At 36.9% G+C, this 13,664-nt stretch overlaps 2 protein-coding genes across 4 annotated transcripts in view; one reads left to right on the top strand and one right to left on the bottom strand.

The window, feature by feature from the left end:
* KIAA0825 overlaps positions 1-6,357 on the bottom strand; it is a 330,258-nt gene extending 323,901 nt beyond the window's left edge. The window contains exon 1 of the mRNA XM_081133728.1: positions 6,268-6,357. The gene's annotated coding sequence lies outside the window, so the exon portion shown is untranslated. The remainder of the gene's footprint in view (positions 1-6,267) is intronic.
* A 36-nt stretch (positions 6,358-6,393) lies between these two features.
* The window catches only part of SLF1 (SMC5-SMC6 complex localization factor 1), a 59,698-nt gene continuing 52,427 nt past the window's right edge, over positions 6,394-13,664 (top strand). For all 3 annotated transcript variants that reach the window (XM_081132584.1, XM_081132583.1, XM_081132582.1), the window contains exon 1: positions 6,394-6,506. The gene's annotated coding sequence lies outside the window, so the exon portion shown is untranslated. The remainder of the gene's footprint in view (positions 6,507-13,664) is intronic.

Here is a 13,664-nt window from a genome sequence, read left to right as displayed (position 1 = left end):
ACATGTAGATCTCAAATGATAAGGTCAACATCTGGCAGCAGGGGTTGTACTTTTCTTAGGGGAGGTCAGGACAGGTAGTAAAATTCAAGAGTTAAAATTTAAAAACTCCTTTTAAATTATACTTTTGACAACTGTTAATTATTTTTACTAATAGCTAACATTATATACAGTACAGCAGTGACATGGGATTCTTCTAACAGATGACTTTGGTTCAATGATTCCCCATGGGCCTGTTTGAAAAAGCAGTTTGAGATTCTACTTACTCTCCTCTCCTGACTTCCTTCCTCCTCTCCCTCCGACTGTCAGACCCACACTGAGTCCTGAAGGCACTTTTTCCCATTCTTGCTCCCTTCTCCTTTACCTTTCATGGGCACTTTCCCCAAAAAGCCTCTTGCATATTTAAACCCCTCTTGGCATCTGCTTCTTTGGGAATTTGAGCCAATAAAGTACTTACAAGTCCAGCCACCATATTAAACTTTATGCATCATTATTTCATTTAATTTCCACAAAAGCCCCATAAAGGCATTATTACTATTCCCACTTTACAAATAAGGAAAGAGTAGAAAAGTAACTTTCCCAGGGTCACACAGCTAGTGAAGGAGATGGGATTTGAACTTTAATCTGACTTCACGAGTGGAGTTGCAGACCTTATTTGAAAGCAATTGTACTTTATTAAACAACAAAAAATACAAGACCCATCTCTAATTTTTCTGATGCCGGTGTGCTTTCACACATTATCACATTTAATCCTAATAAATCCACAAATTTGATTTTACCATTTTACAAATGAACAAATTGGGGCTCAAATAAATTAACTTCTTCAAGATCATACCATGTAAACTCATGAGTTTGAGCTCACACTAATGTGGTCTCTGAATTCAACTAGTTTACATTATATTTCTTTGCCTAAATCAAAAGGACACCTGTCTTTTTCCTTTTAGCTTTAGATAATCTTCAAGTGAAATTTACTCAGCAAAAAATCAGCAAAGGATTTAAACAGCTGTATATGTTTGTTCTCAATTTCTGCGGTGGTGTGTCAACGTAAGTATTATAGACATTATACTACCCATTTAGAATATTTTCTGAGCTCTCTCCTTGTTTACTAGTATTTTAACCAAAGTTTAAGGGGAAATAGCAGAAGAATTGTTTCAAAAACCTGTCTCCAATAACATACCAACAACTCAGGCTGAGAGGCCGTGTTCTAGCCCACTTCCAATATAATTATGCTGATTTTTGCCTTGCCGCCTGACTCAACTGCAGTCTTCGAGTTCACCACTCAAAACCTTCCCTTAAGCAGAGTCACCTGGTGAGGTGAGTCAGCAATCTGCAGAATCGTACTTCTAATGACCAAACCCTGTTTCCCAGCCTATAAATGGGCACGGCCTAGCAGTAGTCGGAGTTGTGACTGACGGACACTGATGTTGAACAGCCTGGCAGTAACGCAACAGTATCTGAATGCTGGAAAGGGGGTGGGATTTTTGTGTGTTTTGTTTTCTGTGGAGAAGGCTTTGCAGAAGGTCATGGAAAAGAAAGGAGTGATGCTGGAGGACCAGGCACAGGAAGGGGAGGCAGATCCAAGCCTGACACCACCATGGTGAGTCCCAGAGTTACTCCTGGGAGAGAAGAGCCTAAGGGTACTTTACCCAGTTCACCCCGTGACTTTAAAAGGGAAAACTAAGGCTCAGAGAGAAGCAGGTGGTTGCTTAGAGTCACAGGCATCAGGAAGGGGCAGGAGCCACAGCAAGAAGGGGCAAGAAGACCTCAGAACTTGAGAGAGAATCAGAACCCTACTGCCATCACAGCTGGGTCCCAGCACCCAGCCTCCACCCCATTGGACTATGTGCTTGTGGACCGGTCCCATTGTGAGTCCATGTCCCCTCAGGGTGGGGACCCAGAAACAGGAGGAGAAATGGTCCCTTAGAGCCCCCTCCCACCTCTGGGCCAGCCTGAGCAGAGTTCACTGGAAAGAGAAGGGTGCTCCCCAGCCAGGAGGGGACCTGGGTTGGGGTGTGGGAGTGGGTAAGTGAAGAGCTGGGCTGGAGTGAAACTATGGACAAGTTTTCATTTCTTTCTTTTTATTTTTGGCTTATTTGCCTATTATATTTCTGTAACAAATCAACAAAGAAAAATCTATTATTTCCACAACAAAGAAGTCAAATGCCTGCCCCATCCTCCACACTATCCTGGTTATACACACAAATCATTACTTATTGTGAAAAGCCTAATGTCTTCAACCTGACCACACTATCCAGAGCTTGCCCAGATCTCAGCTTTTTAACCTTTCCTATTAGCCTTGACCCATCCTACATCTCCGAAGTGGTCACTATTCTCTTTTCTGACACCTTTTTGCCCTCCAGTGGAACATTCTTCCATCTTGTCCCCCTACCCAACTCATCATCATCCTTTAAGGCCCAAATTCAGCATTACCTTCTTCTTCATGATTTCTTTCCTCATCTGTCCTCCTGGAAGCAAAATTTCTTGTCTGTGTTCCCATCATGTTTTGTGTTCAATGATCGTATGTAAATTGTTCCTCATAATAACTAATTGTGTATATAACTTTTACCTTCCCTAGTGGACTGTAAGTGAAAAGATTTGTCACCTTTGGCTAATTTATAAAGCATTTTTATATCCACCAATCTTTTATCCTCACAAAATCAGGGGAAAGAGAATCGATATTTATTTAATGGCAACTGTGTGTCAGACAGTGTGTTTGAGGCTTTAAATGTATCATTTCACTTAACCTTCACAGTAGCCTCATGGATCCATTTTACATATGAAAACATAGCTCATAAGATTCATTGACTTACTGGGTCATAAGCTAGCAAAAAGCATGGCTGAGTTTGTTTTTGTTTTAAAATTTAGTCTTTTTCTTTCCATTCCAAAAACATAACTGCACATCTACCAATGTTGAAGACACCAATAAATACGTGTAAAACTCCATTCATGGTTTTCTAACACACTAGAACTGCTGTAGTCAGTTAATACCTGAGTACAACACTTAATACCTGAGAGTCAAATTCAGAGGATTTTCGATCTGAAAGGGACCTTATTGATTATCGAATCCAACTCCTGTATGTTATAGATGAGAAATATGATCTTCAGAGAAATAAAATACAACTAGTTAGTGGATGAGCCAGGATTAAAACCCAATTGGAAGCAGTATAGAAAAGTGGTTAAGATTATGGCCTTTGGAGTCAGCATTGGTTCAAATCACAGCTCTGATACTTCATGATTGTGTGTAACCTATGATAATTTAAAAATCGTATCTTCAGTTTTTTCATCTATAAAAAGAGGATAATAAAAGTCTATAGTGCTATGAGGATTAAATGTAACACTGCATAGCAGAAAGTAAGCGACAGTCAATATTAGGTATTCTCTTATAGCCTGTCTCACTATCCAATCTTCTTTACAGGATACCACCATTGCCTTTTCTAGATGACTGAAGTGGACATTATTATTTCAAGGTCAAAGTGAGTAACAAAAAATGTGTATTTATTTATGTGATAAATCCCTTTTAAAAAACACATACAATATTTCTCTGCAGATTAAAAACAACAACAACAACACATTTTAAAGCAAAATTGTTCATTCAATAAGTGTTTATTGAGCCCCTACTTACTACATGTCAGGCACAGTGTTAGATGCTGGATGTGAGATAATGAAAAAACTGATATAATCTCAGCCTTCATAAGCACTGAAATGTGATTAAAAACAAAATATCACTGCCCTGGCTAGGTAGCTCAGTTGGTTAGAGCATGGTCCCAATATGCCACGGTTGTGGGTTTGTTGCCTGGTCAGAGCACATACAAGAAGCAACCAATGATGCATAAAGTGGAACAACAAATCAATGTTCTCTCTCTCTCTCTCTCTCTCTCTCTCTCTCTCTCTCTCTCTCTCTCTCTCTCTCTCTCTCTGTCTTTCTCTTTCTCTCCTTTGTCTCTCCCTAAAATCAGTAATAAATATAGATATATCTACATATAGATATATCTATATATCTACCTATGGGACATGCAAAGCAAATATCTTTCATATAGTTAAGTTAATACAATATAAAATGCACATTAGAATTTGAGACTAATTAGATACTGGTGTCTTTCAGTAAGACAAGATATTCTTTAGAATTAAGTTCTGTTATTTCCAGTACTGGTAATTTCAACTATATTTTAGTGAATTTTCTTGATAATTAGGCTATTTATATTTCTCTATATTAAATAGACTATTGGACTGGGTAGGTTTAATCAAGCATATTCCCTTAAAATGTGTGATAATCACCATCTATCTGAGGGTTATATGAGTCAGAGAGAAGTTTTGCTAATAACCAGCAAATAATAACAACTCTTTACAGAGCACTACAAAGTTCAATTTCCTGAATTTGTGCTCATTCACTAACTTTCTCTTTCTTCATGCACAAACATGCATAAGTATCTGTGTATATAAATGTGTGTGAAAAGCTGCCTAAAGAGACAGCTAATACTCCGAACTTAGAGTCACTAATATACTGATGGTTTCTAGATTGCTTGTATTTGTTTGGGTTTGGATAATAAAACTGGCCAAGGATCAACAAAGGAAAGAAATTGGAATATTCACATGTCACAACTATGGTAATTCCTAAAATCCCTAACACATTCCTTAATCCTCAATACATTAACATAGGAATTAATTCCTTAACACAAGAATGTAATATACTATCTATCCAATTTTACATGAGAGTGAAAATGACTGTTATGATTATTATGAGAGGAAGGATAGATAGAGCACAGTAAAAAGGCCAATGTGTGGAGTCAGGAAGACTGGGTTCAAATTTCAATTGCCATTTAATAGTATAATTTGTGGGACTGTCACAGTACTTTGAGTCTCAACATAAAATGTTTGCAAAATAGGGATAATATGATTTTCTTGTAGAACTGTACTAAGTCTAAATAAAATAATGAATGTAAAGTGCCTGGCAGACAATAGCTGTTTGTGGTTAGTATTAGTGGAGGGCTATTATTAACTTGAAAGGCGATACAGCAAATCAAGAGCAATGATTTTAAAAAATCACTGCCCTTCTAGAAACTAGTTGCTATATAGAAATATGTAACCTCCCTTAAATTATTACAATCCTTTCAACTGGAGAAATAAAGGAAAAACTCAGGATTCAACAAAAATGGCAAAACTGAGATTAAAGATTATAAAAATTTGTTGAATTATTAATCAACAAGGAGATTAGATGATCAATGTGATATTCTATACATGGTGCATTACTTCCAAAAAGTAACAAGGCAGTTGCTGATGCATCAGAGGCCTTAAATTGAACATATTTATTGAATTTTTTCTTTAGGGTAGAGCTTTCCCTAGAACTTGTTTTGCATTTGGCTGTTTTAGGGGAAAAAAAGCAATCAGCCAGCTTTTCTGGAGGAAAAAGTGATTAAATATAAGGTGGTGAGTGAAAACTACTTACCTCAAAGACTGAGTTGCCTCACAGTCTACTACATCATGGTTTTTTGTTGTTTTTTAATCTTCGGCTGAATGAGCACCTTGCCTCATATTATCCCTATGCTGGAAGCAATTTCTCTTTACAGCTACTCTGGCTACCTCAGACCTCCACCCAAAATTCTCCTCAATTCTTCATTATCGAGGAAACCTGGAACAACGAGCCAGCACTCCTTCCAAGAAGGCGCGCCTATTTCCCGATCACTGGTCTTTCCAAAAGGTAAAACATGTATTTAAAGCCTACGCTTGAACCTTTAAGCTTGTTCTCTACCTCATGAGCTCATAGCAGCCAGGAAAAGAAATACCATTGTCACCCAACTCAAAACTGCAGCGGGCACATTGAATTAATTCTAGGTTAGGAACGACCCCCTCATCCCACTTCCAAAATGTTTGTAAACAGTGTCACGACTGCCTGCTTGTCGGGCTCTGCGACCCAGGGCAATGAAAACAGCATTCAAGAAAAGTATGGTAAAGCAGGTCTCGAAAATCGAGGGTGACCAAACCCTGCCAATGGGAGAGTAACAACACTCTTTGATCATTGGTAGAGAGACTCGGTACTAAACCGAGTTGCGGTGCCCGGTGCCTCTGGCCTTTACCAGGGACACTTGGAGATGGATACTGCGAGTGGAGAAGATGGCAAGCCGAGATCCCAGGGCCTTCTCTAGCAGCATGGAGGGATGGATGGGGACTCCTGGTTTAACCCTCTCCCGCTCACTTCTTGGTCCAGCCACGACGCTGTACGGTACCCTGACCGGAAATACCAAGCTCAGGAAGCAAAGCGTAAAAATCACTTACCAGGATCGCAACTCCTGCGCTGTGCATGCAGGAGGCTGGCCAGCCCACCTGACGACCGGTGGGTAGCGTCACTGACAACCACCCGGAAGTGGTATAATAGCTTCCGGGGCCACGGAGCGCGCGGCGGGAAATTATTTCCCAGAGCCCGGATTAGCGAAGCAGCCAGTGCTGCAGCGGCAGTCGGCTTGCCTGTTACCACCGCCACCACCCGAAGGAACCAAGACACTCCGGCCTGGAAGGTAAAGCGCCTCAACTTGGAAGACACAGTGTACCCTGACTCTGTGGGAATGTTTCCTCTGTGCCCCCGAAGTTTCTGCCGCTCCCGGTTGTGAGGCTGGGAAGGGGCTGCGGTGAGCGGTAGCGGCACCTACCTCTTGCGCCTTTCGGAGCCGCGCTTCCTTCCCACTCGCTGAGGTGGAGGCTCCCTGAGTTGCTGCGCCGTATTCGCAGACCCCGCCCTGCTCCGCCCGCGCTGCGGGGAGATGGCTACCGAGCCCCGCTCTCCAGTGCACCGGGAGCTGCTTCCCCGCCTGTTTGCGCTGCTCTGCTGCTTGGTCCCCTGCCAGCTAGGCGCTAGGCCACCGGCGTGCCTCGTTTCCATAGAACCGGCTGGGACGCTTCTCCTTGAGCCCCAGATTCTTGGCTGCTTTCTGTAATTTCGCGTCACAGCAGGTGGCTGGGATCTCCCAGGCCCACTTCCCAGTGACGAGGAGAATGGTGTCATTTTCTTCCTAATAGAATTTTTAAACATGTTCAGAGGGTAGTGATCATCTCTCTGCAGCTACTACTGTAGGCCTTTAAATATAACGCGCATAGGCGCACACGTTTCCCTAAAGGGGGGAGGGCCTAGGTTTCTGGGGATTATAATCTTTTAGCTGCTTGAAGGCTGGGAACAAGACTTAGTGGTAACTGAGATTTCTTTGACTCCCGAAGCGTCTAATTAAATATTGACCCCCCAAAATTGGCCTACCTCAGGTACTCCATATCAGAATTTGACCCAGAAATTAGATGGAGCTTGATTTTGAAAGCTCCAAGCTCTTTTTTAAACAATCAAAACAAAACAACAAATGACTATCCTATACCAACAAAAGCAAAAAAAGAAAAAAAAAGTTTTACCACGGAATCATTAGGAATGAAAATTTAAGCAGTATACATGTGACACGCTGTACCTTGTGAACTTTTTCTTTTGTTAGTACGTTATGCCTCAGTTCCTAGAAGTATCTTTTGGTACGCATGATGTTCCCATTTTAGGAAAAGTTTAACCTGTATTGCAGGTGTTCAGTACATAAATTGATAGTTTGGGGTGGATTTTTATAAGGAATTTCATTTGATCATGTCTTCTATGTTAACTCAAAGAGTTAATTTATATAAACTAGGATGTTCAGATACTTGAATGTGTAAATTTTTATTGTAAAGACAGTCTTCAATAATGCAGATAAGCCCCTATTAGACCTTGTTTTCTAAATCCACGTTTTCTTTTGCCTTATCTGTTTAAGTTGTTATCTGATTAAATATTTTCCTACTTCCCTAAAGCAAAATAAATCATGTGAAAGGGCCTTTGAAAAGGTGGTCAAATGTGGATACTTTTCATAATCAAAATTCAAAACTCTGAAGATTTCATAACAGTTATCCACAGTTTTCACTAATGTCTAAAAACATTGATTTTTAGAAAACCAATAATATGGCTTTATTAATTAGACAATATCTTCATTTTTCTGAGATATTCTTTTCACTACTTAAAGAAAAAAAATAAAAATAAAATCAATTCTATATCGGTTCCAAACAATAAAAGCTAAAGACAGTGAAGAATTCTTTTTCTTGAAAATATAACTAAAATTGAATATTATCTGTTACTCTTGTGATTGACTCTCCTTAAATATGCTAATGGGAAATATATGCTATAAAATACAATATGTACTGTTTCTTACCTTCTAAGGACATCTTACTGCTTAAAAGTAAAATATTCCTAAAACTTTTAGGTCCACATAGTTTTTACTTTTTATCAAAATTATTTGAAATAACAAACTGTTTTTTAGTTAGTAATTGTTATTTATTATTGAATGTTTTTTAAAAATATTTTTTGATGAAGAAGACAAGCCCATAGGACTTAGTCTAGTGATTAATAACCAAATCCATTTTGAGAGGAAAATAATGAAAACTTTCTTTTTTTATATGAAAAAAAGTGACTCTTTTGATTGTTTCTAGAAATGCTTTGAAATTTTAGACTTTTATTTTTCTGAAATTACTTCATAATTGTTTAAATATTTTCAGTGATATTGATGATCTAAATATCTACCCACCCTCATAGTAGATTCCTCTTCATGTAGTGTATTTTTCTCTTGCACTAGCTGAGAATAGATTGCTTTGTAAAATTATATTGTGGTTTGTGGTTAAAAGTATTCGACAAAATTCTGATACTTAACTCAGTGATATTGCAGAAAAGGCATACAGTTTTTGCAGAAACATTTAAATTTTTGAACCCTGGTTATAGATTATAGGTTACCATTTACTAGCTGTGTAGCCTTGAGTTAACTTTTTAATCTCCCAGATTCTCCAGTATCCTTACTTTGTATATGAAGGGTAAACAGTACTTACGTTGTTGAGAAGGAAATGAACTAAAATATATGAAGTGTATAGACCACACAGTAAGTCCTCAATTGAAATCCACCTTAGACCTTATGCTCCTCCTACTAAGTAATATAAAATTCCTAGGATACAGAAGCAGGTGTGACTTTCATCCCCCATGGCTAACCAATACCGACTGTCCATTCATTCTTTTTTTCCCTGAGCATCATACCTCTTGTTTTCCTTAAGGGCCCCCTTTATCCCTAAAGCTTGCATCTCCAGTCCAGCCTGTTCCCTGTACGGTACTGGGTATATTGGATATCTCCATAAATCCTCTTACCTTATCATTTCTTCCTCATTATAGCCACTTTGCTGCTACTTCTCTACTTCCTTCCTGTACTGCCAAATATACCATCTAAGAGACTGGTCATGACTGCTTCTTTCCCAAATAATGTCATTGAAGTAAGAACATCTCCCAAATCATGCCACTGGAGACCTCAGTAAAACAATTTATATTTGTATACGCACACACACATATCCTGTACCTTTGAAGGATGGGGCAGGAAACAGACTTTACATCTTAAAAAAGGGGGGTGGGGGGGAATCCAAAGGCCAACTGAATGAAATTAAGCCAAAGGCCTAATTTGACTCCTGAAGCCAAGAGGCTACAAAATTCCTGAACTCCACTTGACATTATAGCATTCAGAGCCAAATAGTATTTTACTCGTATGGTATGAGTACTGGGATTTATGTCTTTCTTTTGCAGTATTGGTTAAAATAGAGATTCAACACTTTAGCCCTATTTAATTTTAGCATTTTTTTTGCTTTTCCAGTTAAATTCTTTAGGTAACAAGAATCATGAAATCTTTCAAACTTGAATTCATAGTAACAATATTGGTTGTACTCAAGGCTTGATATATTCCTTCCAGAAGAAGGAAGTATAAAAGTTATTTTCCTTAGGTTTAAAATATAAAAAAAGTAGATTTAAAAGTATAATATTTCACTTGAATAACAAACATTAAGAAACCACTGGTTTGCCCTGAAACCTTAGAGTCTTAAGACCATGAAGAATGTTCAGTGGCATGGAAAAATGATTAGAATATAATTTTATATAAAAATTAAGATACAGAACTATATAATATTTAATTTTTGTGATATATATTTTTCATACACATGCATAAAACCTTCAAGTGAAACTCCTTTCCCCATCCCCATATATTAACAGTGGTATTTTACAGGGTGAAGGAATTTAGAGATGATTTTAATCTTCCTATATATGTTGTAGTATTTTTCAAATTTTCTATAATCATGTGTTAATTAAAATTAAAAGACATCAGTAAAACTTATTTTGAAGAAAATTTTTAGTTCTTAAGTGCAAATATATAAATTTTTATGCTGTTAACGAAGATAACTAAGAAAGTTATCTTCGTTAATAGCATATAACTTATAAGATGCATTACATTCTTAAAGTTGTATAATACTCTATGCCTGGTCATAAAATAAATTGTAAAGCAGAGTAGGAAAAGTTTCTCCTTATTTTTCTACCACAGACCTCTTTAAAACATCTTTTTAGCCCTTATTTATTTTTTTACAGCATTTCCCTCTTTAACCCAACTGTTACATCCTGCACTTTCATCCTCCTGCCTGGACCATAACTTTTATTCATATCTGTATTCCTACTTCTACTTTTCTCTGAGCTCTTTTTTCAACATATTATGGCTATGTGTCATATTTTTTAAGTGTGTTCTAGCTATGTGTCATAAAGAATTCATAGGACCTAAAAAACTAGTGCATAATGTTCTTAATTATGATGAGTGCTATAGGTTTATTTGCATTTCGAACTGGCACCAACTGCAAAGGAATTTCAGGCATCAGGGATAGGCCCATGTGGGAGATATTTTGGGAAAGTCCATACCACAGAGACAGTTGCTTGCTCTGCATAAATGCCAGCTCTATTCACAATCATTATCTCCTTAGTTGTGTGTATTATATGGTTCAAGGTAAGTGACTGGATTTTTTAAATTACTACAGTGTTTTAAAAAATTACTACAAAAGCATTTTCTTACAACTGAGAATCTAGTATGTAATTTTTTAAATTTTTTGACAGTAAAGATAACATTTAACTGTTAAGTAAATGCTCTTTTAGGTTTTCCCCTTTTGTTGTGTTAGGGTGAATGCTTGAAGGACCACCTCCTGCAAGTTCTAGAAAAATATATCATTTCCCTAGAACTACCACTAGTAGTTATGTTGTGGTATATTTGCTTACTTTCTTGTGTGGAAGACTTCTAGAAGTTAGCTCTTGATCCTCCATGCCCCAGAACACACCACCTACACAAAACTTGGCGCTACTTTTAAGGACTTTGAATTGTCTGGATTATTGATATTTTACCAGTTTTAGATAGTGCTCTCTTTGGGTTTATTAGCATATTAGGCTATTGATTTATTGTTTTCTTAATCCTGCAGGATCATAGAAAGAACCACTAATTTTATAAATATAAATCTGTCTATATTTATATATGTCTAATATATAGATATCAATTTTCTAATGGAACTATGAATTAGATCTGTGATCTAGGCTATTAGTTTGTCATAGGAGATGATATTAAGAAGAATTGCTAAATGTATTATAAATGCTATTGCTTCAAGTAGATCATTTTATAGGAAGCTATTAGATTAGGTTAGTGGAATTTCTTCTTTAATCTGTACCTACTTATTGGGTGCTATCACTGGGATTCAAAATTTTGTGAAACTTTAGCAAGTAGCCTAGTTTCTCTGATAAACTTGTGAGTAAATGTGTATTCTGATTATGTTTTTTAATATTCATATTTTCCTAATGTTTGAATCAGGATGTTCTATTTTTTCCCCTCTGTTTCTTCCCTTTCCTCTTTGCTCCTTTAATTTCAGTTTCATGTTTAATTCTTTTCAAAGGAAACAAATTACTTTACAAAGCCATTGCAGATTTCTGCTATTAAGCATAAGTGGTCCTGTTCTTATTTTACAGTGGACTATTAAACAGAAAATGTTGTTAAATATGTAAAGTGGGTATATTTATTCCATTATAAAGACAATGTAATTTAAGATGTAAACTTTGTATTATACACTGACTCTAATAAGTCTAAATAACTTAATCATTTTTGCATCAAACCAAAATAAGTTAAAATGTCAACTTGTTAATGATAAATATTCAAATATAAAACAGCTATTAATTTGAACATATACTTAATTCTCAGGAAGCAGAAGGATAAAATTTAAAGGACAATCTTGAAATAAGACTTTTGAGTTGTAGCATTACAGTGATTTTCTTACTGCTTTCAGTATATTCTGATTAACACTGGTTTCTCTACACTGGATTTTAGAGTAGACAGGCAAGATTTTAGGATTTTTTTTATTAAGTATATTTTTATTGATTTCAGAGAGGAAGGGAGAAGGGAGAGAGAGACAGAAACATCAATGATGAGAGAGTCATTGACTGGCTGCCTCCTGCATGCCCCTGACTAGGGATCAATCCCACAACCCGGGCATGTGCCCTGGCTGGGAATGGAACCAGGATCTCCTGGATCCTAGGTCAACGCTCAACTGCTGAGCCATGCCTGGCCAGACAAGATTTTAGGTTTTTAAACCTACCCGAACTTCCTTTCTTTGACATTTCTTGAAATAGCTTCCTAAATAGCTTTTGAAACTTTGGAATACATAAAGAAAATACATGTATCAGGTAAAATATGTATGGTTAAAACACTTGTACTTCTCTGATAAATGACTTTCAAGAACTATGAAAGCACGTAGATTTATTTGCCTTTTCCCTTGAATACCAAGATGATTCACAGATGAGTTGAATTTCACTTGTCTAGTATTTCTGAAAGGGCTCATTCATAAAATATGAATATTAAAAAACAATCAGAATACACATTTACTCACAAGTTTATCAGAGAAACTAGGCTACTTGCTAAAGTTTCACAAAATTTTGAATCCCAGTGATAGCACACAATAATTAGGTACAGATTAAAGAAGAAATTTCTAAAGGAAATTTGCTTAAATGATTTACTTAAATAATTATTCCGTAGAATTAATGAAAGCACTTCTTCCTAGTTGTGATCATATGCCCGGTAATCTACATGTGGCTTTTGTGTATGTGTGTTAATATGTGTTCTGCATCAGACTAAATCACTATTATTTCTTAAAGCAGTATATTCTTTGTAAAATTTTTATTTACCAGTCTATATTAATGGGTATTATCACTCAAGAGCTGTGTTATTTAACCCATGAAAATGGTTTAAAATATTGGATGATTAATACAATTGGATGGTTGTGCAGGAAGCTACTTACGTTTTATTTACTGGTTGACAGTATTTTGCATATATGATTAATTATTTCATAGAACACCAAGCCTACTATGTACACTTTATAAGTTTGTACTGACTAGATCCTTATAACTTTTTTAAAATTTTGTTTCATTGAAGAGCCTTATCCTTAATGATACTTTATGTTCTGTATCTTGAATTTTAGGATATTAGAGGATTAATACATTACATCTCTTTTCCTCTTTTGGGACCAATAGAGAAATAAAAAAGCCAGAATATTGAGGTCAAAGTATCAGCTTTTTTATTGAATAAAAATTATTTTGGAGGAGGTGACTTTGATGTGTATCTGTAGTGTGCTTCTTAGTACATAACCTCTAAATTGATTTACCCACCCAGGCAGTCAGTGCAGGCTGCTACTGGCAGCTTCTTAGGACATGTCAGAAAACATTAATATGAACGTCATTGCAAATATGCAGATATGCTGAGCAAAGCATATCCGGTTAGTTCTCTGAGGTAGTTTCTGCTGCCTAAGCC

The sequence above is a fragment of the Miniopterus schreibersii genome, assembly GCF_964146895.1.
Source record: "Miniopterus schreibersii genome assembly, chromosome: 3".
Taxonomy (NCBI): Eukaryota; Metazoa; Chordata; class Mammalia; order Chiroptera; family Miniopteridae; genus Miniopterus; species Miniopterus schreibersii.
The sequence above is the reverse complement of the archived record's forward strand: the minus strand, read 5'-3'. Positions and strand labels throughout refer to the sequence as shown.